A 23,714-nucleotide genomic window follows, 5' to 3' on the forward strand; every position below is an offset into this window, starting at 1 on the left:
TTCCAAAAAGACTGGAGTAATTTATACAATATTTGAAAGATCATTGTAAGCAATTAACAACACTAGTAGGGTTATCTGAATACTTGGAATGAGAATTTTTTTACCTTTCTACATTTATTTAAACTTTGAGGTATTTTGTAATGAGTTATATTAGAATTGGAAAATATATAAAATGCTGTGATATAAAGGTTACTTTTGAAAGCCAAGAGGTGAGAGGAAAGGAAGTCGACTGCTCTAAAGAGGCAAAGAAGAGAGCCAGTGTGGTGTAGTGATTAAGAGCGGTAGTCACGTAATCTGGGTAACCAGGTTCGCGTCTCTGCTCCTCCACATGCAGCTGCTGGGTGACCTTGGGCCAGTCACACTTCTTTGAAGTCTCTCAGCCCCACTCACCTCACAGAGTGTTTGTTGTGGGGGAGGAAGGGAAAGGAGATTGTTAGCCGCTTTGAGACTCCTGAAGGGGAGTGAAAGGCGGGATATCAAATCCAAACTCTTCTAAAAAAAAATAATAAAAAAAAAATAAAGAGCCAAAGAAGTGAAGTGGATAATAATGATGTGATTATATATGCTTAAATGGAAAATAAATAAAAAATATTTATTTATTTTTTAAAAAATATCTGGAATATCTGGAAGGGAGTGGACACATATAAATGCACAAGACGGTAATTTTAATTTATTAGTTTCTCCATTTTCAATCTTAAATTCAGTTCTGCACATTTCCACATCTGTTCACAATTTTTTAAAAAGAAAAGTCCTCATGAAAATCCATCAACATCTTAACGCACATTTCTCCTAATATTTGTATGCACTTTTGCCTAATATACATTTTTTTTTGTAAAGCAATTTTCCATAAGCCAGTGCATTTTTGTAGACACTTTGGTTCAATAGGTGCATATGTGTGTGTGTGTGTGTGTATTACTTGTCTGGAGAATGACATTGCAATATTCGGAGAGCTATAAAATGTGAAAGATAGCTGTTTCATTTCCCGTACTGTTTTGAGAAATGCGAATGAGAGATGTTTGCCTTTAAATACGAAGTGAATTGAATTCTTTGCCCCATTGTTGGTCCTGACATGCATTCGCCTTTTGAAGAGTCACAACATTCCTCACTGCTGGGCTATAATAACTCTTAAGTAACCCATTAGTAAATTTACCAGTCACCTGGAGGTGGTGGTGAGGGAATGCTGTGCTGACACATTTGGAAGGTGCTATAAATAGCTTGGAAACAAGGGAGGAACCTACAAAGAAAAAGGTGAATCGGCCACATCATGGTGTTCAAAAAGATGATCATGTAATCAGAAACAGAAACATGGACAACTCACGCTCATTGCAAGGCTATAGATAAGTGAGTAAACTACTTATGAAAACAGGATTTCTGTGTTATTTATTTATTACCTGCCCTTCATCCTAAGTTCCCAGGGCAGGTTGCAACATTAAAAGACAAGATTAAAAACAGTTTTAAAATGACTTACAACCATACAAGATAACGTGGGTCCTAAAAATATACACCTCAAGTGTCAAAAGCCAGAGCAAAGAAGTGTGCCTTCAGCATTCTCCAGAAGCTGTACAATGAAGGTGCCAGACACACCTCTGTGGGGAAGGAGTTCCACAGCTTAGGGGCCACCACAGAGAATGCCCTGTCAAATGATGCGCGTGCGCGCGTGCGCGTGCACGTGCACACACACACACACACACACACACACAGCCTCTGAGGGCCCCTCTGCCAATCTAAGCACTCAAGGGTCTGTAGGAAAGGAGGCGGTCTTTCAGATATTTGTGTGAGAAAAACAGCACAAATTCATCTCGTCCAATTTGTCCAATTTACATTCATTTAAAGTGTGGGGAATGATTGCATGGATTAGATGTAGCAACGCTGCTACATCTTTTCTCAGAATTGTCTGCATTTAGGCACACAATTCCTTTCATGCAGTTTAGCAGGCAAAAGCAAACAAACAAACCCAGAAAGAGAAGGAAAGAAAATAGGAGGCAGATAAAGCTTTGTATGTAGAGGAATGTAAAATACTGGCAGGTGGAGGCGCAGGAGGCAGTGCCACAGCAGGGGAAGTATCTCAGCAGGGATGTCTGGTGTCGCAGGAGCACAACACTCCTCTGTCAGCCCGCTTAGTACTCCCCCTGGATCTCATTGCATGGAGCCCTTCCTAATTCATGCAGGTGGCAATGATTAAAAAATGCTGTGTGTGAGGGAATTGAGAGAGTTAAAAAGAAGTGGCAGAAAGAGAGGCAGGAAAGATGGTGGCAGAAGATAAAGGGGGTGGACCCACCCATCTCTAGCCCCAGAATGATTACCTCCAAGAATAGCAATCTTTTTTCATTGATAGGCACCTACCTGCACATGTGGTGGGAATGCCGAGAAGTTCAAGAATTTTGGAAGGTTTTTGCAGAAATTTCTGAAACAGTAGAACAAGAAACAAAAACTGCTCATATGCTGAACTTACTGAACTTATTTGAGGTCATTCAATTCAAAACTGTACTGATTTTAACCACTGATTTCAAAACTGCATTGATCTTTTGGTTTCTTTGAATTCCTAGCAACGTTGGGTATAAGGCTGCTAGTTATTAACAGAGCATCATCGGTGTAAAAGTACTTTATGGAATAACATAAGCAAAAATACAGGTTTATTCACCGAGAAGTTTTGCGATTTACATTTTGATAGTGGGAAAGACTATCAAAATTAGAGGGAGGAGACTGAAGCATTAAACAATGGAAGAGAATGTGCAAATGCAACCGCCTTTACAGTTTCCCTTGAAGGATGAGGCACAGTAGGTTAAGACAGTAGGTTTCCTGGAAGGCATAGGTTTTGAGGAGGAATGTGAAGGAAGAAATGACATTGCATAGGTGTTCTGGGAGGGTGTTCCAAACAACCAAAGGAGCAGCAAGAGTGAGGGTAGCAGACAGTGGTCATTTGTCTATTTTATCTGAAATCATTTCTAAACCATTTAATATACTGAGATATCCCCGTTTCCCAGGGACAGTCCCCGGATTTACAAATCTGTCCCTGGACAAAATCCGTCCCCGGAATGTCCCCGGATTTCATTTAATGTCCCCGGATTTATATTTTAAGTGTTGTAGATTTATTAGTAGGGAATGGAAGTTGTGTGATTGGTTCAACGGCCCAAGACACATCATATGGCGACTTCCGGCGAGGCAAAATGGCAGGTGCCACAGCAGCGAGCAGCTCCTGAAGCCAGCCAGAACCAACTGTGCTACCAGGCTGGCTGTGGGTTGCTGAGACTGCCGCTGCTGAGGGGGAACTGGGGCTGCCCGGCACGTCAACTGGGGGAACCACTGACCCCCCCCTCCATGACCCAAATCAAGCCAGGAGAGAGAGTGCCCGGCCACCTGGCTGACTGCCCAGCGGCGCTCCAGGGCCAGTAAAAACCCTGGAACCGATGCAGGGAGATTGAGGAAAGGAGAAGGAGGAGAAAGAGAGAGAAAGAGGAAGGAGAAAAAAGAGGGGAGCCCCGACCTTGCCGCGCTGTTGCTGTCACCTCTGCTGAGAAAGAGAGGTAGGAGAGCACTGGGAGGGCAAGGACACGTGGCCGAGCCCAGGCCCGACCCAAGACTACTTCACGGCAGATAGCGCTCCAAGAGAACAGGCCAGGGCCCAGAGGAAGGCCGTGTGACAGAGGAGACCCAGAAGAGAAGATACTACTTCTTTTTTTTTTAAATGTTTTTAAAAAATCACTTTCTTTTCTTTTCAAAAAAAGAAGTGTCCCCAGATTCTTTGAAAAAAATCTAGTAACCTTACTATAAGGGGAGCAAAGTATGGAGGGTGTTGAAGAAAGGACATTGTTTGCTTGTTAGGCTGCATGCAGAGAGAGAACCGGGGTATGGGTTTAAAGAGGGGTGCCACATGGTCTGAACTTTGAGGTGAATGATTTTGGCAGTAAGGTTCTGGATAAAGGACACAGGCTTAAGGTGTGGCAATGGAAAGCCCAATAGGACAAAGTTGCAGGAACCGATAAACGAGATTACCAGATCCAGAAGACTTCATTCTTTGATGTTTGTGCAGCTGAGCAAACAAAACCCAAAGAGAAAAGCTGGGCACACCCAAGGCTTGAATGGATCCTGCTAGGAAAGTTGACTTGCTTTCACTTCAGAAAAGACGCCCAACCCATACAGTACCAGAAGCAGGCTGCATCTCAGAAACAAGACTTAGTGAATTCAGTGGGGCTTCTTCCCAGCTATGTGGTGTTAGGATCTTACCCTGAGTTTGACATAGTCATGGAATTGGAAGGGACTCCTAAGGGCCATCTAGTCCAACCTCCAATGTAAAAATCTCAACATGAGACACGCCCCATCCAATTTGCAACGTACCAGACCCTGCTTAGCTTTGCAAATGTGCTAGCAGTTTAAAAAAACCTGCTGTGCCACTAGATTCAATGCAGTTTGTCATAGCTGGAGTGATGGAGTTTGAGACAAGGGCAAGTTTGAACTCCTAGTGGGCACATGGAAGGAGTCATAGAGAAATAAGTGGGTGGCGCTGTGGGTTAAACCACTGAGCCTTGGGCTTGTCGAACATAAGGTTGGCGGTTTGAATCCTCGCGACGGGGTGAGCTCTCGTTGCTTGGTCCCTGCTCCTGCCAACCTAGCAGTTCGAAAGCACGTCAAAGTGCAAGTAGATAAATAGGTACCACTCCGGCAGGAAGGTAAACGGCATTTCCGTGCACTGCTCTGGTTCGCCAGAAGCTGCTTAGTCATGCTGGCCACATGACCCGGAAGCTGTATGCCGGCTCCCTCGGCCAATAAAGCGAGATGAGCACCACAACCCCAGAATCGTCCGCGACTGGACCTAACGGTCAGGGGTCCCTTTATCTTTACCTAAGCCCCACTTCACACGTTACTTTCATCTTCATGGCTAGCCCAAACCGCTGCGCCACACTGTTGCCCTCAGGTCCTGGTTACTGGCCTCCCAAAGGTCCCAAAGTCGGCCACTTTGAGAACAGGATGCTGAACTACTAGACGAGCAAGCTTTTCTTATGAAGACAAAACAGAGAGGGATTTCGTTTCCTTTCAGGTAATTTCCAGGTAATTATACTGATTGCATCTTACAGATTTACAACTTCCCTATTCTTTACAAAGCACCTGCAATACCACTTTTTTTTAAAAAAAAAAAAAACCTCTTTGGGAACGGGCGACAGTGACGCGTGTGAGGCGCCTATCTCCCACTTACATAGCGCGGGGAGTGGGGAAGGTAAATTCAGATATTGTAATCCTGAATGAACAAGACCGGAAACCGAATTTAGTTCGCCTCAGGAAGGGCGCGCGCGCGCGAGCTAGCGCTGCTCCAGCAAACTTCCTCGCCAGGTGCGCTGTTTCCCACCCAGCCTTCTCGCGCGCGCCTGGAAACGCAGCAGCTGGACAAGCGGCCGCTCTCCCAAGCCGCGCCCTTTCTTAGCGGCGCTGGTAGGTAGGGGGCGGCGCCCGCCAGCCGCTCGCGCCCTTACCTGCGAGTCACGTGTTCGCCTTCCGGCAAGGGGCGGGGCTTCTTCTTGTCAGAGGTGTGTGTCCCTCTCTCTCTCTCTCCGCCTCCTTTTTTTAATTCGGCTTCCCTTTCTCTCAGGAGTATCCCAATTAGACTCTTCTTCCCTCAGACCTCTCCACGTTTCACTCGACTATTTCTCTCGCCTCCACTCCCCGCGCGGAGGAAGACACCTGGTGCGCGCCTCGCTCTCTGTGTGTGTTTTGCGCGCTGCCGGGAGAAGGAAGCGAGGAAGAGCGAGCGAGCGAGCAAACTTGAGAAACTTGTTTGTCCACTCCCCGGGCTGGCTCTCCGCGAGCGAGCTGGTTTTAAAAGGGGAACGGTGTGGGGAGGGGGAAAGGAAGGAAGGAGAGGGAGCCGCTGGCCGAGAAAAGCATGAAAGCCAGCTGAGCAAAACATCCCCCGCCTGCTTGGGATTCTGCCTGGACACGGAGAAGAGGGTAAGCGAAAGGGGTGGCTATTGTTTGGGAGAGAGAGGGATGTTGGGAGGCGGAGGGAGGGGAAGGGGAAGGGGCTCCAGGTGTGTTGCAGAACAAAGGTAAGGGGGCAGAGTCCTGGGCTTTGTTCTTCTCACCTGCCCGTGGCATGACAGCGCCACAACTCCCCCTTCTTCCAGTCTTTCCCATATCTCTCCAACAAGAAGTTGTATCAGATGCTGGGCGGAGGTCGGACTGTACCTCTGACCTAAGCCTTCCACTTCATTTTCGTTTCCTCTGTTCCTTCTCTCCCCCGAAAAGACCGACCTTGTTTTTGAAGAGGGTCTTATTCTTTCCTTTCCACTTCCCGTTGTTTGTTTGTTTCACCCACCCACCCCTTTTCAATCTCTGCAAAGTTGTGTATGTGGCATGTAATGTCTGGGTTGGCTTTTGATTTGCATCTCTCAGCTGTGTAATCGGGACGTGGACGGATAACTACAGGAAAGCACACATGCTCTGGTCCATATTGCAACCAGCTTGCTTTCCTGCTCACAAATCTAACTGTTTCTCCAATTAGATCTGGAGACATAAACAATGTCTGCAGTCCACGCCTTCGGAGATTCCTCCCTTTTCATTTCCCGTTCACAACTTCTCAAATGGATTTTCCTTGATTCAGATCCAGATGATGTTTAGCGATGTCTGGCTGCCTGTTAAATTTGTTTGGTGGATTCTTAGTTAATGATATGAGATAAAAATCGGTGCTGATGTTCGCTGATGGAGGGAATTGTTGGGGGGACGGTCTTCTGATAGCTGTGAATCTCTGTTTGTGAATGAGGTACCCATCAGAGTTAGAAGACAGTGAGTGACACATGCACATATCCAGTTATAGGTAGAGGCAGAGAAAGCAGGAACTCTAGCTTGAAGACACAAAGGCAGAGGGAGGGAGAGTTGTGAGTTAGTTGCAGGAGAAGGATCTGGGGCTCAGAGTTTTTCCCCCTGGGAATGTGACACAGGGTGGCACTAATCTACTGCCTTTGGCCTATTTAATTAATTATTATTACAGTGGTACTTCGGGTTACAGATGCTTCAGGTTACAGACACTTCAGGTGACAGACTCTGCTAACCCAGAAATAGTACCTCAGGTTAAGAACTTTGCTTCAGGATGAGAACAGAAATCGCACTGCAGCGGCACAGTGGGAGGCCCCATTAGCTAAAGTGGTTAGGTTAAGAACAGTTTCAGGTTAAGAACGGACCTCCAGAACGAATTAAATTCTTAACCCGAGGTACCACTGTATTAAAATATCTGTCCATATCTGTCCTGTCATTTCTTATTAAATACTGTGCTCTATTTATTTATTTCATAAAGTTTATATACAGCTTGATTGTAAGAACCTCAAAGCTCACAGTTTTGATGTTTCTCTCCATCCCCCCCCCCAAAAAACCCCCTGCTTTGATCCAAATTGAGAAGAAGAACCACCTAGCTATGTTTTAAGTTGGTGAGGTGTACACAGCCCCGGATACGCTGTTTAGTTTCTTGATTTACCTATGTATTCAGCAGGTAAATTAAGATACCAAACAGTGGGGGTTGTGTACATCTCACTGACTTAAATGATAGCCAGGTTGTTGTTTTTCTCAATTTGGATCAAAGCAGCTTTTTTGCTTATGTGCCATGGACAAATGAGAAAGGACTTACTATTCAGTTTCTAATACAGTGGTACCTCGGGTTGAGTACTTAATTCGTTCCGGAGGTCCGTTCTTAACCTGAAGCACCACTTTAGCTAATGGGGCCTCCTGCTGCCACTGTGCCGCCGGAGCACGATTTCTCTTCTCATCCTGAAGCAAAGTTCTTAACCTGAAGCACTATTTCTGGGTTAGCAGAGTCTGTAACCTGAAGCGTATGTAACCCGAGGTACCACTGTGGTAGAACCCACCATTTTCTACCTCTATCCTTTTGGGTATACCAAAAGCAGTCGTTTTCCAGCCTGGTGTACTCTTGATGTTTGGCACACCAGCTTTAATCAGGTCCAGCCAGCCAAGGATGGGGACCCTGTGGCCCTCCAGATGTTGATGGACTGGAGCTCCCATCATCGCCAGCCATTGACCACAGTGGCTGGGGGCTGAAGGAAGTTGGAGTCCAAGAGCTGGGCAGCCGCAGGCTATACACCTGCCTTAGACAGTCACCTGCAGCCTCAATGCCTTGAAAGATTAGGCAGGTGGCCCCTAGGAAAAGAGTATTTCTGTGGGAGGAGCTTGTTTTTGTCTTTATGTGCTGGGTAAAATAAAGAGGATGGAATGGGCATGGACATTTGGAGGGAAAAGGCTTGGGAGAGGCTTGACAACCATATGTCAGGAGTGCTCTGATGGTGTTTCCTGCTTGGCAGGGGGTTGGACTCGATGGCCCTTGTGGTCTCTTCCAACTCTATGATTCTATGATTCTATGAAAAGGCTTTGGGTATCCCACCAGCCACTGAACCCAATGTTTTGACTATACAGTGGTACCTCCGGTTAAGAACTTAATTCGTTCCGGAGGTCCATTCTTAACCTGAAACTGTTCTTAACCTGAAGCACCACTTTAGCTAATGGGGCCTCCCGCTGCTGCTGCGCTGCCAGAGCACGATTTCTGTTCTCATCCTGAAGCAAAGTTCTTAACCCGAGGTAATATTTCTGGGTTAGCGGAGCCTGTAACCTGAAGCATATGTAACCTGAAGTGTCTGTAACCCAAGGTACCACTGTACACAATTTGGATTTTACGTACAGTCCCTAGAACGTAACCTCCATGTAAGCTGAGAGTCACCTGTAGGGAAATCAGTTGATTTAAGAGCTCCTATATCTGCAATCAACCCCCAAAGCAGCTTCTAATAACTAGCCAAATCTCTCTAGGGAGGGATTTCACTATTTGGGATGCTGCAACTAAAAAACAGAAAATATTGTTAGTTCAATATACATACTACTACTGGCATGGATCTTCCTTGAATGAAGTGTTGAGGTGCATGGTGCAGATAGAATAATAATAATAATAATAATAATAATAATAATAATAATAATAAATATAATTTATTATTTATACCCCGCCCATCTGACTGGGCTTCCCCAGCCACTCCAGGAGGCTTTCAACAAAATATTAAAATACAGTAATGCATCAAACATAGAACTGTAGAGCTGGAAAGAACCCTGAGGGTCATCTATCTCAACCCCTTGCGACGAAAGAATCAGCTAATAACTTGTTCCTTAGAATGTTTACTTGGAAATAAGTCTCCCTGTGCTTAATGTCATCTATTTCCAAGAAAGTGTGAGTAGGCTGCTTGCCTTGGGCATTAGCTATGCTTGTTATGTGCTTTAACCTTTATTCGGTGATTGAAATACTGATTGTTCCAGGTGTGGTAGATAAAAATGACCCCTTCCTGGTTGGATATTGCTTGGGCCAGAACAACACCGAATATCTATAAGTGATTCACTAGAGCAGGAATTCAAGCAGGTCACAACCAGACTGCAGTGTGTGGTTAGTCTGGAGATTCCACCCTTTACTCCAGAATTCAGAGCATCCTTCTTCAAATATGTGCACTGTTTGCCCAGAGCTTTAGATCTTTCCATGGTAGACATGGCATGTAAACACAAAGTACTATTCCGAAGCGAAAGTGGGTTATTTTCCATCAAACAACATCAGTGAAGTTTGAAGGGGCAGAGCAAAAATTTGCTTCCTCTTGTCTATGTGGCTACAGGCTACTTGCTTGTCTCTGGGGTATTTGCTTGTAAAATGACTCCATGTGGCAGCTTCTTTCAGATTCCTTTAGAATAATTTGGGCTGGCACAGTTCGTATTGCACCTGAAACAGAGAGGATAAGGAATAATAGTTTGTGGCTGTTCAGGGATTTTTTTGTTTTGTTAACTTGCTTGTTTAAACCATTTGAAACACCCCTCCATACCCAATTAATGTTACTGTTTTTTGAGTTTGTATGCGGGGTAGGAAAATAGATCAGCTGTTAGCTCTATTGTAAGCCACTTTGTCTTAGTAAGCCAAGGTATGCATGAGCCTTTTGCTTCCATTGGCATGAGCTGTGATTAAACTAGGAAGCCTCTAATTAGCCATAGTTTCACACTCCTGTGGTAAACTATAGTCACCAGCTACAGAAGGAGCCAGGATCTTTCATCAACTTTAAACCATGGTTTAAGAGCCTGGCTTGTTTTGAAGCTGGTGACCATAGTTTCCCAGTTTGGAGCAACACTAAACTGTGGTTAATGAGACTTTCCTGTTCAGCTTCAGGTTATAGTAAACAGGCTACATGTGTGGGAAAAGACTCGTGCATATATATCTTCCCGACAACTGGATACAGAAGCTAATGGAATATGCAGAAATGACGAAACTTACTAGGGGGAGAAGAAATCAAGATAACAATTTTTTAAGAAAGGAATGGAAGTGGTTTATTGAGTATTTACAAACTGTAAACAGATCAAGACATTGGCAGGATTATTGTAAAAAAACCTGCAGTTTATATATATATATATTCCATGATATATATGGAATACTGTAAACGATTAAAAAAATAAGGCAATTTGGAGTATGCAGGAAAGGACGAAAATAAATGTAAGGAACTGCAGAAAGAGGGGGAAGGGAGTAAAAATTGAAAATGTTAAAAATATGGTTAAATAAAAGACTTGTGCATATATTGACTTAATAAACTGAGGCACAATGACTGGAAGACAGCCTACATCAGCTCTGAATACATTATAAGTCCTGCATTAGGATTTAAAAAGAAACATTTTTTTTACTATTGTCAGGGATACTCAGTTCCCCCGGCCTCACTTGTGAGTAAACAAAAGTAGAGGTATCTGCACTTCTTAAATTTTCTGGTGCCATGAGTTCACTCAGAATGCTTTCAGAACTACCTGGTAGCTTCAGGGTAAGATTGACACCAATGCTAGAGACAGGATAGACTTTACACTAAGATGGTTGGTTTATTAAAGGAATATTAGGTACACAAGGTAATCTTTATATTAGGATCATAAAGGTGCTTGTTGACTGATTCTGAAGACTCGGGAGACACTGTTGCTGACACCTGCCTCCAAGTGGCTTTTACCTCAGGTCCTTAAACCTCCGCCCTGACCAAATACTCCCACAGCCCTGTCCAGCTACTGGGGACAATCTGCCTCTGTACCCCAAAACTCCTCTAGCTGTATTCCTGACTGTTTGGACAGTTTAGGAAGATTTAAAAAACCCGCTGGTGTCACTTTCCTCTGGTACACAGGGCAGCTGTTCGGACCAACTCAGTCAATGGCTCCCTTCTACTGGTCTTCACCAAAAAAAGGTATTAATAAGAAACTGGGTATTCAGTTCAGGCCCCAATATTTCTCCTCAGCTCATCTCTGGTCTATTTTTCACCTTACCCTCATCAAATCCATTCTCTGTCCAAACTTCTTAGCTGACAAAATCTCAACTACCTCTCTCTCAACCAGCAGTTAATTCTCAAGCAACTAGAACCTCTGGCCAATGAGAGTCCCCTTTCACCTAGACCAATTACCGGTAGTCCAAATTCATCCCATTCCACCTTCACCTAATGAATTCTCAATGCAATCGTATCTCTCTCTCTCTCCTCTCAGAACCTGTCACCTTGCTGCACCGCTAACCAGGCTTGCAACATCATGACAGAACAACTCCTTGAGCTTCCTTGGTCACAGAATATTTCCCCCTTCAGAATACAAACATAAGCAGACATATATACAGCATTTCTGTTCTCTCTTCCTGTTGCTTAACTCTGTCTTAATCTTCACTGGAAAACTAGTGTTTGAATGTTAAGAATCCCAAGGGTTAATCTATGTAGGCTGGTGTGATACTGCACTGGAGAGAAACCAACAAAGTTTCCATTTAAGAAAGCAAGCTTACTCTCTTGTCTTCCAGTCACTTGGAAATTTAGCAGGATATATTCAATATGTACATTGTTTGGTCATGCATAACACTGCACACAGACATGTCCATAATGAAACATTGTATAAGAATTCCTGCTAACTATCCTCTGTTTTGTTTTTTAAACACATGTACACTTTCTGACTGGTTATGGATTTTGTGTTCCACTCCTAAATTCATTCTTGCAAAAGACTTAAATTATGCTGTCACTTGGAGATGTTTACACCAGCATGTTTTTGTTCACAGTAGTAGGGAAGAGTTGCTGTGATAACAAAAGCTTGAAAACTTCTCTTGACTGCATTAGTACAGGAGATGAGAGTACACAAGCCTGAGGTTTACTGTAGCATATGCCGTATTTTTTGCTCTATAAGACTCACTTTTTCCCTCCTAAAAAGTAAGGGGAAATGTGTGTGCGTCTTATGGAGCGAATGCAGGCCCCGCAGCTATCCCAGAAGCCAGAACAGCAAGAAGGATTGATGCTTTCACTGCGCAGCGATCCCTCTTGCTGTTCTGGCTTCTGAGATTCAGAATATTTTTTTTCTTGTTTTCCTCCTCCAAAAACTAGGTGCGTCTTGTGGTCTGGTGCGTCTTATAGAGCGAAAAATACGGTATGTGTCACACTAAACTATGGTTTAGTGTCCCTGACATCAAATTCTGTGTTGTATCCAACTAAGCTGTAGTCGGACTAGACCCATTGATATTATTGTAGATCTCTAACTTTCGGTCCATTAATTTCAGTGGGTCTACACTGAATAGAGAATAGCTGGATCCAGCCCTCGGACGGTATGTGGCACCTCCATAGACTTGTTATAACTAATAGCAATGGAAGGACTTGTGGTCTATTTATTATATAACCAGTTAAGCTAGTGGCCATCATCACATCCTGTGGTACCGAACTCCAAAAAGGAGAGGAGATAGATACAAATGATGAGGCATTGGCCAGGCATATGAAATGCGACCATTTTCTCAAGCTGCCGTCAGATTCCATTGTTGTAAAAAGCACTGGATTTGGAATGGAAAATTTCTCACATAAGACCAGTAATTAGGAATTAGTTACAGTTGACACAAGCCTTGTATAATTCTTTAGAGCACGTTTATGAGACAATATTTGATATTTCTCACGCGCCAAAAACATCTGACTTAAAAATAGTAGAACCAAAGCAAACAAGGTATGAGTGATTCATGCTTTGTTTCAATCCAGTCTGAGTAGATCTTGTGATACCTCAAAGCAGTATTACCTTGGGAAGAAAGGTTGGTTGCTGATTACCCAGATTTGGTCTATTTATAGTATAAAATCAGTATGCAAAGCCAAATGACATCTGTTAAATCATAGAATCACAGAATTGTAGAGTTGGAAGGGACCCCAAGAGTCACCCTAACCCTATTGGTTCGGGCTGTACTCTCCAGAGCAGGAGAAAAGAAGCTAGCTCCATCTTTCATGTGACAGCCCTTTAGATATCTGAAGATGGCCAACATATCTCAGTCTCCTCTTTTCCAGGCTAAACATCCCCAACTCCCCCATCCATTCTGATAAGGCTTGTTTTCTAGACCCTTGATCATCTTTGTCACCCTCCTCTGTACATGTCCTGCCTTGTCAATATTGTGGCGCCCAGAACTGGACACAATATTCCAGGTGTGGTCTGGCTAAGGAAGAATAAAGCAATGCTATTACTTCTCCTGGAGGGCACAAGGAGAAGGGGATGACAGAGGACGAGATGGTTGGACAGTGTTCTCGAAGCTACCAGCATGAGTTTGACCAAACTGCGGGAGGCAGTGGAAGACAGGAGTGCCTGGCGTGCTCTGGTCCATGGGGTCACGAAGAGTCAGACACGACTAAATGACTAAACAACAACATTACTTCTCTTGATCTGGACACTAGACTTCTGTTGATGCAGCCTGGAATAGCGTTAGCCTTTTTCTTCTGCTGCATCACAGTGCTGACTTGCGATAAGCTTGTGGTCTACTAAGATACCTAGATCCTTTTCACATGTACTGCTGGCCATCTGGGTGTCCTCCATCTTATTGTTACAAGTTTCAGGTGCCAGCACTTGTGGGTCCTGCTGTCATGTTGCAGCTACGGCAGGGAGGATGTGTGTGACTTTCACTTACCCTTCCTTTCTCTCCCCACATTTTCCTCCTCCTTTGGGGTAGTGCAAGGAAATTCATAGAATCATAGAGTTGGAAGAGACCACAAGGGCCATCGAGTCCAACCCCCTGCCAAGCAGAAATTAGCATTGCAAGGTTTATGGCTGGCATTGTTGAGGACTCCTTTGCAGGGCATATCAGGGAACAAACAGGCTTTAGGATCCTGCAGATTCTTATTTGCCTCAGTAAGCCCTGCTTAAACTCTCATTGACAGTGAAGCGTTGCTGATGGGAGAGCTTTCCATCCTCGCATCAGGCCTCTCTCACCACCAGCAGAACAGCGCTTATATCCTTCCTATAGATGCTCTGTTGGGTGAAGGGCTCTGCTTTTGCAGAAGAGCATCTGAGCATCCGAAGATCCCAGATTCCTGGCATCTCTAAGTAGGACTGGGGAAAACCACCACCAAAATCCCAAAGAACTACTGCTTGTCAATGTAGACAATACTGAGAGTTGCCACAGTACAATCACTCTGCATAAGGGAGCTTCCTACGTTCCTAAATACCAGCTGTAGGATTGCACCTTTAGTGTCTTGTTCAGAAGTTTGCTTCCTAATTGCTGCTCAACCTTGCAACCTTAACTTTATTCAATCTTTAAAACTTGTTTTCTTCTCTTGTTCTCCCTTGGGCAATCTACCAATGTTCTAGTCCCCAGGCTTGCAGGTTACAATGAAGACTTAGGTGAGTTACTTGCCTGCCAAATGTCTTGGCCTCCTCGTTAATTTTGCAGTTTCTGCTGTAGCCTGAGAGCTCTTTACTGAGATGACAGATTTGATTGTGAAGCGGGTGTGTGTGTGTCTTTTTTTTTGTTAAGAGTACAAAACCCCATTCAACTATTCTTGGCTTCGTCCTTGTCAATGACACCATTCCAAGTTAAATGAGTTTTTACTGCTGTGTTTTTAAACACAGTGAAATTACGACGAAACTATTTTCTCCTTCCCTTGATAAATATCTGATCTCAATAGACACACTCTGCAATTTTTTTTTTAAAAAAGCTATAGAACAGGGGTGCAGAATCTTCTTTGCCACAAGGGCCACATTCCCTCAAAGGCAAACTTCCAGGGGCCACTTGCCTGTGGTGGGCAGGGCCCAGTGTTCGAGACTCCCATTGTTCTTGGTGCATTTTGCGACAGAAAATTCCATTGGGGCCAGCAATTTCTGAGCTCTGGGCACGGTACTGCACCTAAGATTTCAGATTAAAACTGCAGTGTGGAAGGAAAGGAAACCTTTTCCTGCTTCCCCACTTCCAGCTACTGTCTGAAGACTGGAGAAGACACCCTTTTAAGAATATTAGGGTGTGGGCAGGGGAAGGACTAGACCACGTGAAAATTGAACATAATATTTTAGCTGCAGTTCATTTATTTTCAGCTTTGTTTTCTTGTTATTAAAAAGCGTGCCTAGACATTCCGTTGTTGCGCTCATAACCTAGGTTTAAGGTGCCATTTAGCTCCTAGCCTTCATATCTAACACTGGTGGGGCCATAAGCAAAAGTGCGCAGAGCAACAGACGTGATGCTTAGCTTTGTTCATTAGGCTGCACAAAAAGTCTAAGGTCTCTGCATGCACATATATCCCCAACCCTACCCGTTCCTCTAATTTTTTTAAAGGTCTCCATGCTTTATTCTGTGTATAGAGCAGGTTGTTCCCATCAGTAATATTAAGAAATCATTCTTGAGAGATGCAGCCTTTGGCTTTACACGAATGTCTTCAGAACTGGTTTGCTTTCTGTTGAACTTTACAAGTGTAAAGTTCAAACATTTGCCTCTCTGCAGTAGCGAAGTTTCCTGTACAAGGGAATACAGTTGGGAAAGTGCAGTTAAAGTGCACAAACCACCTATCCCTTTTCATGCGTCATAGGCGTTTTCAGTTTGCTCAGTACTTGAATGGTCCCAATATATCTTATCTCACTTTTATGTGATATCTTGCTATCTGCTCAATCCTGTCGGTGCATGCCAAGTTGATCAGGGAAAACCATGTATGAATGATTAATTGACTTTCACGAGTCCTTTTCAGGCAAAAGCTACATGTTACTCTAATTGTGTGGTTAGCAACCTCGTTTGGGTATTTGGCCGTTTTCATTAGGACTACAGCCTGCAGGGAAGAGGGACTATGTTTGATAACTTGCTGGAATTGGTTCCATGACTTGGTAAATCAAGCCATGGCTTACTGCCATTTTGCTCCTCTGTTCTTGAGCTTCCCTGAGCTATCAAGGTTTGGCTTAGCATGTTGTCTGAATCTGGGCTTGTGGTTAAGTGCTCTCCTTGCTTATCAGAAGCTGTAGTCTTGAAGAAAGCTTCATGGTTCATGGTTGTGAGAACAGAGCTGAACCATAAGCCGGGGTTGCAGATGACATGCTAAGCCAAACATTCATTCTGCTACAAAGCATATTGTCCATTGTATTACTTAATGTTTACTTTCTATAAAGGTCATGGTGGGAAATGTTTGGTGAAAGAACACAAAGTGAGACTGTGTACTTTTTTATATATATAATAAACTTAGTAAAACATACAATAATAAAATAATGGTTAAAATCACAGTTAAATCATCATCAGCAATGTATATTCTCTGATGGGACAGTAAAAGACAAAGTCACTTATGATCCAAAAGTTTGGACAAATAAAAATGTATTTTAGCTTATGGTTACCACAAAAACCACCACCACCACCACAACAACTGATCATTGCTGGCAGAAACATTGACTATAAAGGGGGCAGAAATTACTTGGTGACACAATTTAGGTGACCAGGAATGATTGCTGGTGACTTGTTGGTATCTGTCCATCTCTGGAGTGGAGAAGTGTGTTTTTGTGGGTGAAGTCAAATTGTTGTAAGCTTACAGCACCTGCTGTGGCTGTAGAGACATGTTTTGTTGCAGCTTCTTCTTTCCACTCCTCACAGCGGTCATTCCTCCTCTGGTCACTGCTGTGGATACACAACCTAATTGCCTGTCTCCAGGCATGGTGGTAGAAATCTGTGCTAATTAGGCTTTGAACCATTTGTAGCATGATAGTGTTCAGTAGGAACAGTCTCAAACTCTCTTCTAGAACTGTCAGTAAATGCAGTTTTAAAAGAAAGATAGGGAACCTGTGCCCCCCCCAGATGTTCTTGGTCCCGCTGAACACTGGCTAAGCTGGTTGGGGCTGATGTGGGGATTCAACATCTGGAGAGCAACAGGCTCCCCACCCCTGCTTTAAAGCATCCTGTGCAATCCTGTAACAGACTGCTTATGATCCTTTCTACATGAAGTTTCAATGCAGGTACTTATATACTTCCTGATGTCTACAGCAATTTGCAAGTAATAAATCATTAGACAGCTGTCTTGCAACTTCATTTTAGCCCTGGAAAGTTTGTATAGGTGCAGAACTGACTTGAATGCTGCATGCATTCTCATTAGTGCTGGAAGAGACTTTTAATTAGCCCCATTTCATTGTGCCCCAAGGGAAGTAATTCCCTATTTACTATATCTTTTTCTTCCCTGCTCTTTATATAATAAGCAATCTGTTCTGCCGGCCAAAAAAGTCAACAATTAAATCGCGTCTATAAGAAATCTAAATGATTTATAGCAAGAAGAAAGCCACAGTGCTGCTATAGATCTAGCATTAGATTGGAAACTGGGACTGTAATTGTAACCCCATTTACCCAGGAATAAGCCCCATTGAATTCAGTAGGAACTTCCTGCTGAATAGACACAATTAGGACTGTGTTGTTGTTAATTCTTTGTTAAAATGCATGCTAAACACATCTTTAGACTTGATTACAAGGCACAGTCAAAAATGCACCTGTGGATTTGAAAACCAAAATAATGGAAAGTCTTCCATATATTTAGCAGTGTACATTGAAGCAATGTAATGTAAATAAAGGTGCGTTTTTAAATGTATAGTAAGAAAAAGTTTCAAAAAATTAAATTCTGGTTATGCCTTTTATAAATATCTCAAACTGTGTACAGTGAACAGTGCATTAACCTTCAGTGCCATCAATAAGATACTTCATGATGCAAGAAAAGAACCCACATCCCTATTCTTTTTTTAAAATGCACAAATTAAGCAGATGACTGCAGTCTGTTTTTTTCAGTTCCATAATATAATCCACTTACACAAAATATGTACCGATTTTTTTCTCTTGGTGGTAGCCCACGAAATCAACATAAAGCGTCTCTGCTTATTTATTTACATGGTTATTGAAGTTTATTGTCTTGCTTAATGTTTCCCTTTAGTTCTCTAAATGGTTTAATGCTTATTTTAATCCTGCCACATTGGGATGGGCAGAATGATTCCCCTAAGTGAGGATATAAGATGCTCTTCATGTTTCTCATGATGTAAGCTCTGGTCCAGAAGCTTATTCTGCAGTAAATCTATTAGTCTTCAATGTGACTCCTCCTTGTCTTTGCCCTAATGCAATCAGTCCTCCAGTGGTGGTTTAGTCATGTCCGACTCTTCGTGACCCCATGGACCAGAGCACGTCAGGCACTCCTGTCTTCCACTGCCTCACACAGTTTGGTCAAACTCATGTTAGTAGCTTTGAGAACACTGCCCAACCATCTCATCCTCTGTTGTCCCCTTCTCCTTGTGCCCTCCATCTTTCCCAACATCAGGGTCTTTTCCAGGGAGTCTTCTCTTCTCATGAGGTGGCCAAAGTATTGGAGCCTCAGCTTCAGGATCTGTCCTTCCAGTGAGCATTCAGGGTTTTTTCCCTTAAGAATGGATAGGTTTGATCTTCTTGCAGTCCATGGGACTCTCAAGAGTCTCCTCCAGCACCATAATTCAAAAGCATCAACTCTTTGGCAATCAGCCTTCTTTATGGTCCAGCTCTCACTTCCATACATCACTACTGGGAAAACCATAGCTTTAACTATAGGACCTTTGTCGGCAAGGTGATGTCTCTGCTTTTTAAGATGCTGTCTAGGTTTGCCATCGCCTTTCTCCCAAGGAGCAGGCATCTTTTATTTCGTGACTGCTGTCACCATACTACGGATCCATCAGGACAGACCGTGTTGGCTCACAGCATCTTTGCTTTCCCACACAACTTTCAGTTCCTTTTCGCTAAAAGTTTTAAGCAGTGGCTTCTCAGTTTCTGGTTTGACTTAGGAAGCACAAGACAACAAAATTGCATTTAATGGCTCTTTAATATTGTTGCAGGTACCATGTGTCCTGCTGAACAATTGGATCGGCTGTTTAGCTATTAAAACATTCCTGAACATTTTGTGGCTTCAGAGGAGCTGAGATATATTATCAATCAATTGATTAAATAAATTTGTATACCGCCGTATGCCCCTAGATCTCAGGCAGTATTCTACAGGTTGTGGTATTAGCGTGGGAAAACGGACACAATCCAAGGATCCCCGAACATGCACCTCCAGATGGTGCAGATCTCAGGTGAGATGATGGTACGCAGACATCTTCACTAGGTTTCAAGCTCTCAGATGGGCGGGGTACAAATAATAACTTTTTTATTAGTATTACTATAGTAATAAACAAGCATGGTACAACTGACACAACATTTAAATAAGAAAAGAAAAAAATAGAGTGGGGGAGAGAAGGCCAAGGGGAGACAGACCAGAAGCAAATGAGCACAGGGCTCTTTTATCTTTTAAGATTTATGAAGGAGGATTTTGGCAGGTGCGACTCATTAAGCTGGGTTTGAGAGAAGCTGTAGCTGCCAAAATTCCTCCCTCTGCTAAGCTGTTATAGGTACAATATCCCTGCCCTCATTTGCATCTGTTCACCTTGGAAAGCGAAAGGCAACATCAGGCATGCATGATACAAATATTAAAAGTGGATCCCATGTTGTAGGTAGTGTTAAAATAAAAGTGGATCTGAAAAGACTGACAATTTAATTCTTTTAAAACACACACACACACACAGTGGTACCTTGGGTTAAGTACTTAATTCGTTCCTGAGGTCTGTTCTTAACCTGAAACTGTTCTTAACCTGAGATACCACTTTAGCTAATGGGGCCTCCTGCTGCCGCCGCGCCGCCGGAGCACGATTTCTGTTCTCATCCTGAAGCAAAGTTCTTAACCCGAGGAACTATTTCTGGGTTTGTGGAGTCTGTAACCTGAAGTGTGTGTAACCCGAGGTACCGCTGTATATTCTTTTTTTGTCCAACACCCCTGTTTGTGGAAATAAATGTTTTCTCTTCCTGGTATTTCGCTACACCTTAATTTCTGAAGTTGCATCATCCCACCTTCAGACTATACTGTTTTCAAAAGGGCATGCTCTGACTTGGAACACCTGCTTCCTCCTCTGCTCCCACACATCCTGACGTTTCTGTGGAAGTTGCAGTCTCCCAAGGCATGCTTGGTCACCTGTGCTACAAACAAGGGGCTACACATGGAAGCACAAGCAGGTCTACCTGCTGTCTGGGTCCAGGCCACTCCCTTTAAACATGAGGCTAGCTTCCTTTTACAGGAGCACATCTGTTCCCATGTGATGATAAACGACAGTACCAATTGCTCAGATCCTCTTTTTTCCCTGACTTCCATTCTTTAGGCAGATGCATTGCTGGTTAGCGAACTGCATTCATGCTTTGTAGGCACACTTTCCATGACCCATTCCAAGTGACAAAGCTTCACGCTACCCTTTAGTTAACCTCCTCCCTGGTGTCTATGTGAATTGGCTATGCTGAGCCAAGATGTGACTGATGTTAATTATATAATAGCGGAACGTGCGTCCTGTTGAAATGTGCCTAACTGCTTGTGGAATCCGTGTGCACTGTGAACAGTATAGGTCTGCAGATGCACTGCGTGGCCAGATGTTACTCAGAAGAGAAACATCTGGAGTGTCACCTTCTGCTTGCTTGTTTTTGAGAGGCAGGTTTACAGGTGCTGGTGGTCGCACCCAAGCTTTTTAATTTCTGGCAAAGTAGTTTGGCTCCAACATGCTCTTTGGGCAGAGCTCACTCTGGTCAGTACTTGCATGTATGTGCTGGGGTTGATTTTGTGAGAACTCGCGTTCTGCAGCTCCGGATTCCCTGCACCTTGTGTTGAATAGCGGAAAAGATGGACGAAGGACACAGCTCTGTTGGATTCACAGCTCTTTATTGCAGTAGTTAGAACTGCTCCTGGAATCAGAATGACTGCAGCCTAGCTGGCTGCAGTGGCGTAGCGTGGGGGGTGCAGGGGGGGCGGCCGCACCGGGCGCAACATCTGGGGGTTAGGGTTAGGGGGCGCAAATCCACTGGTTAGGGGGCACAAATTAATTGCCTTGACCCCGGGTGCTGACAACCCACGCTACGCCACTGGCTGGCTGCTTTACATAATACTAAGTAACTTGAAACAGTAACAACTTACAACTAGCTAACAGCTAACAGTTTTCAATCCTTCATTTACATACTGGTGGCCCTGAGTGAGAACTGCACACACATACACAATGTACGCCTCCCATTCTTCCTTGCCTTCTCTGGTCTCAGACTTTCATATCAGCCAACATTCCTCAGATGAAAGAAAATAGGGACATTTCTCACTCCCCCACAACTGACGCTCCTTGCCCCCTCATTTTTTGCCTCCTCATTTCCTATCAGAAGAAGGGGGGGGGGGTGTTACCACCACTACATGTTCGACATTTTGTGTGACTTTTTGATGTATTTTTAGTCTTTGTTGGAAGCCGCCCAGAGTGGCTGGGGAAACCCAGCCAGATGGGTGGGGTACAAATAATAAATTATTATTATTAATACATCAATGGGACACAGCACACATGCCCTCCACCATCCTGAGGAAAGTTTCCAATTGTCCTTTAAGACAAAGTAATATTCACTTAGCAGTTTGAAAGCACGTCAAAGTGCAAGTAGATAAATAGGTACCGCTCCGGCGGGAAGGTAAACGGCGTTTCCATGCGCTGCTCTGGTTTGCCAGAAGCGGCTTAGTCATGCTGGCCACATGACAAGGAAGCTGTACGCCGGCTCCCTCGGCCAATAAAGCGAGATGAGCGCCGCAACCCCAGAGTCGGCCACGACTGGACCTAATGGTCAGCGGTCCCTTTACCTTTAATATTCACTTGCCACTGGAAGGCATACAGTGGTGCCATTATGGCAGACGTCCCAACCATTTGCCATATGCTCCTCAAAACAATACATGTACCTGGAACAGGGCCTCCAAAGCAGATCAGTTTCAAGTCATTTATGTAGCATTTAACAGTAATGGTCCGTTTTTGTTTGGTAATTATAAATTTGAATCACTGGTTTGGATTGCAGAGGCATTCACGCTTATGACTGATGCTGGTTGCCACTATTTGCAAACAGACAGCTTTGCTGCCATTTCCCATTATTCTTTGCTCCGCTCATGCTCTTAAAATGACCAGTTGGTCTAAAAACAACAACAGCAGCAGCTCATGATCTTGTCTGTCTCTAGCATGCAAATCTGAATTTTTTCTCATTAGTACCTCAGCACGTGGGAGCCATAAGGAAAAAAAGAGCAGCTTTTGTTAGCTGGCAGTGCCATCAGATGTCTTAGCAGCTAAGCAGTTGTTCGGGAACACCCTCCCCAGGGTTCTTGATGGCTACACTTCTATCATTTGGACTCTAAACGAAGAGTACTGTACTGTATATTCTTTTCCGGAGTTGCTGCTTCAGTGAGATTGAGCGTTTTGGCTAATTCTTCTCTTAAGGGTTTTGATGCTGCTTTGTTTTTGTGGGGCTGTTTATCGTCTTATAGTCATTTAACCTTGTGTTGTAAACTCCTGTGAACACATAATTTGGAGAGACGTAAGGCGAAAAAGAAAAGTAAATGCTGGAAGTAGTAACCATCTTATTTTGTACCATTATTTTGTACAAATCTGAAAAAATGTGGACAGGCTTGGACTGGTAGTAGCTTTAGCTCAGTTCTGTCAGTGTTGCTGTTGTTTAGTTTTTTTAATTTCCTGGTTTGCTAGAACAGGCTTAAAATCAACAATCCATGCTGCCAATATGGTTAAAAGGCACCAGGCTTCTGTTGGAAAGCCTGAATAAATAGTTATAAAATTAAATAACAGGATGTGTGTTTTCCTGAGCTGCCTTAGGTGTGCCTTGAGTCTATGCTGAGTGAATATTGGCATGCTTGCACTTACCTGGTTTTTTGCATGTTGCTGTGTGCTTATAGAATTGTAATTTGCTGTATAGGCACACAGATCTCTAACTAAGGAGGTTAGGTAGCACAATGGCACATACCTTCTGGTAAGGGATGCATTTTCCACATTTTTAACAGTCAAGAGTGGCTTCGTTAGTACTGGTATCTCTAATTCCGGACAAGTTTCTCATCAGGTAAGTCAAGTTTAATCCAGTCTAACGGCTCTTCCAGGCAGACAGTGTTGCAAAGAAGTTGGCAACTGTAAACCACTTGGAGACAAATAGGTTTTTTGTTTTGTTTTGTTTAGACGCCTTTTGGATAGCTCCAAACTAGATTTTCAAGCTTCTTTCTGCAATTCAGGGCATGTGATTCCAGCTCTCTCTTCCCTCCCTGCTCTCCAACGTACCTCAAGTACTGGCCAGAATGTGGTGTTTTTTTTGGCTGAAGTGTCCAGACAGTGAAATCCTTTTTTTGCACACAAACAAAATAACAACAATAATAATGAAGTTGAGCTGAACAGAGTCCAAACAGGGTACTAGTGGTGTTTTGGGGCAGCTCTGGAGTGATCTGTATGGCGCCACTTCCAGTTTTGTTCAACTTGCGTTCTTTAAGGGTAAGGCCACCTCGACCAGGTTCTTCTCTTGCCATTTGGGTGCTGGTGCTAAAGTGTTATAATAGTGCTTTGGATGTATGGTGTGGCTGTGGCCCCCTGCATGTGAGAAC

General features: G+C 43.7%; 2 protein-coding genes across 2 annotated transcripts in view; one reads left to right on the forward strand and one right to left on the reverse strand.

Annotated features, from left to right (window-relative positions):
* Window positions 1-2,399, reverse strand: part of NEDD4L (NEDD4 like E3 ubiquitin protein ligase) — a 324,861-nt gene extending 322,462 nt beyond the window's left edge. Inside the window, exon 1 of the mRNA XM_083465746.1 lies at window positions 2,344-2,399. The gene's annotated coding sequence lies outside the window, so the exon portion shown is untranslated. The remainder of the gene's footprint in view (window positions 1-2,343) is intronic.
* Window positions 2,400-5,471: 3,072 nt separating this feature from the next.
* The window catches only part of ATP8B1 (ATPase phospholipid transporting 8B1), a 70,037-nt gene continuing 51,794 nt past the window's right edge, over window positions 5,472-23,714 (forward strand). The window contains exon 1 of the mRNA XM_083465754.1: window positions 5,472-5,940. The gene's annotated coding sequence lies outside the window, so the exon portion shown is untranslated. The remainder of the gene's footprint in view (window positions 5,941-23,714) is intronic.

Source organism: Podarcis liolepis, assembly GCF_965112155.1.
Source record: "Podarcis liolepis genome assembly, chromosome: 11".
NCBI lineage: Eukaryota > Metazoa > Chordata > Lepidosauria > Squamata > Lacertidae > Podarcis > Podarcis liolepis.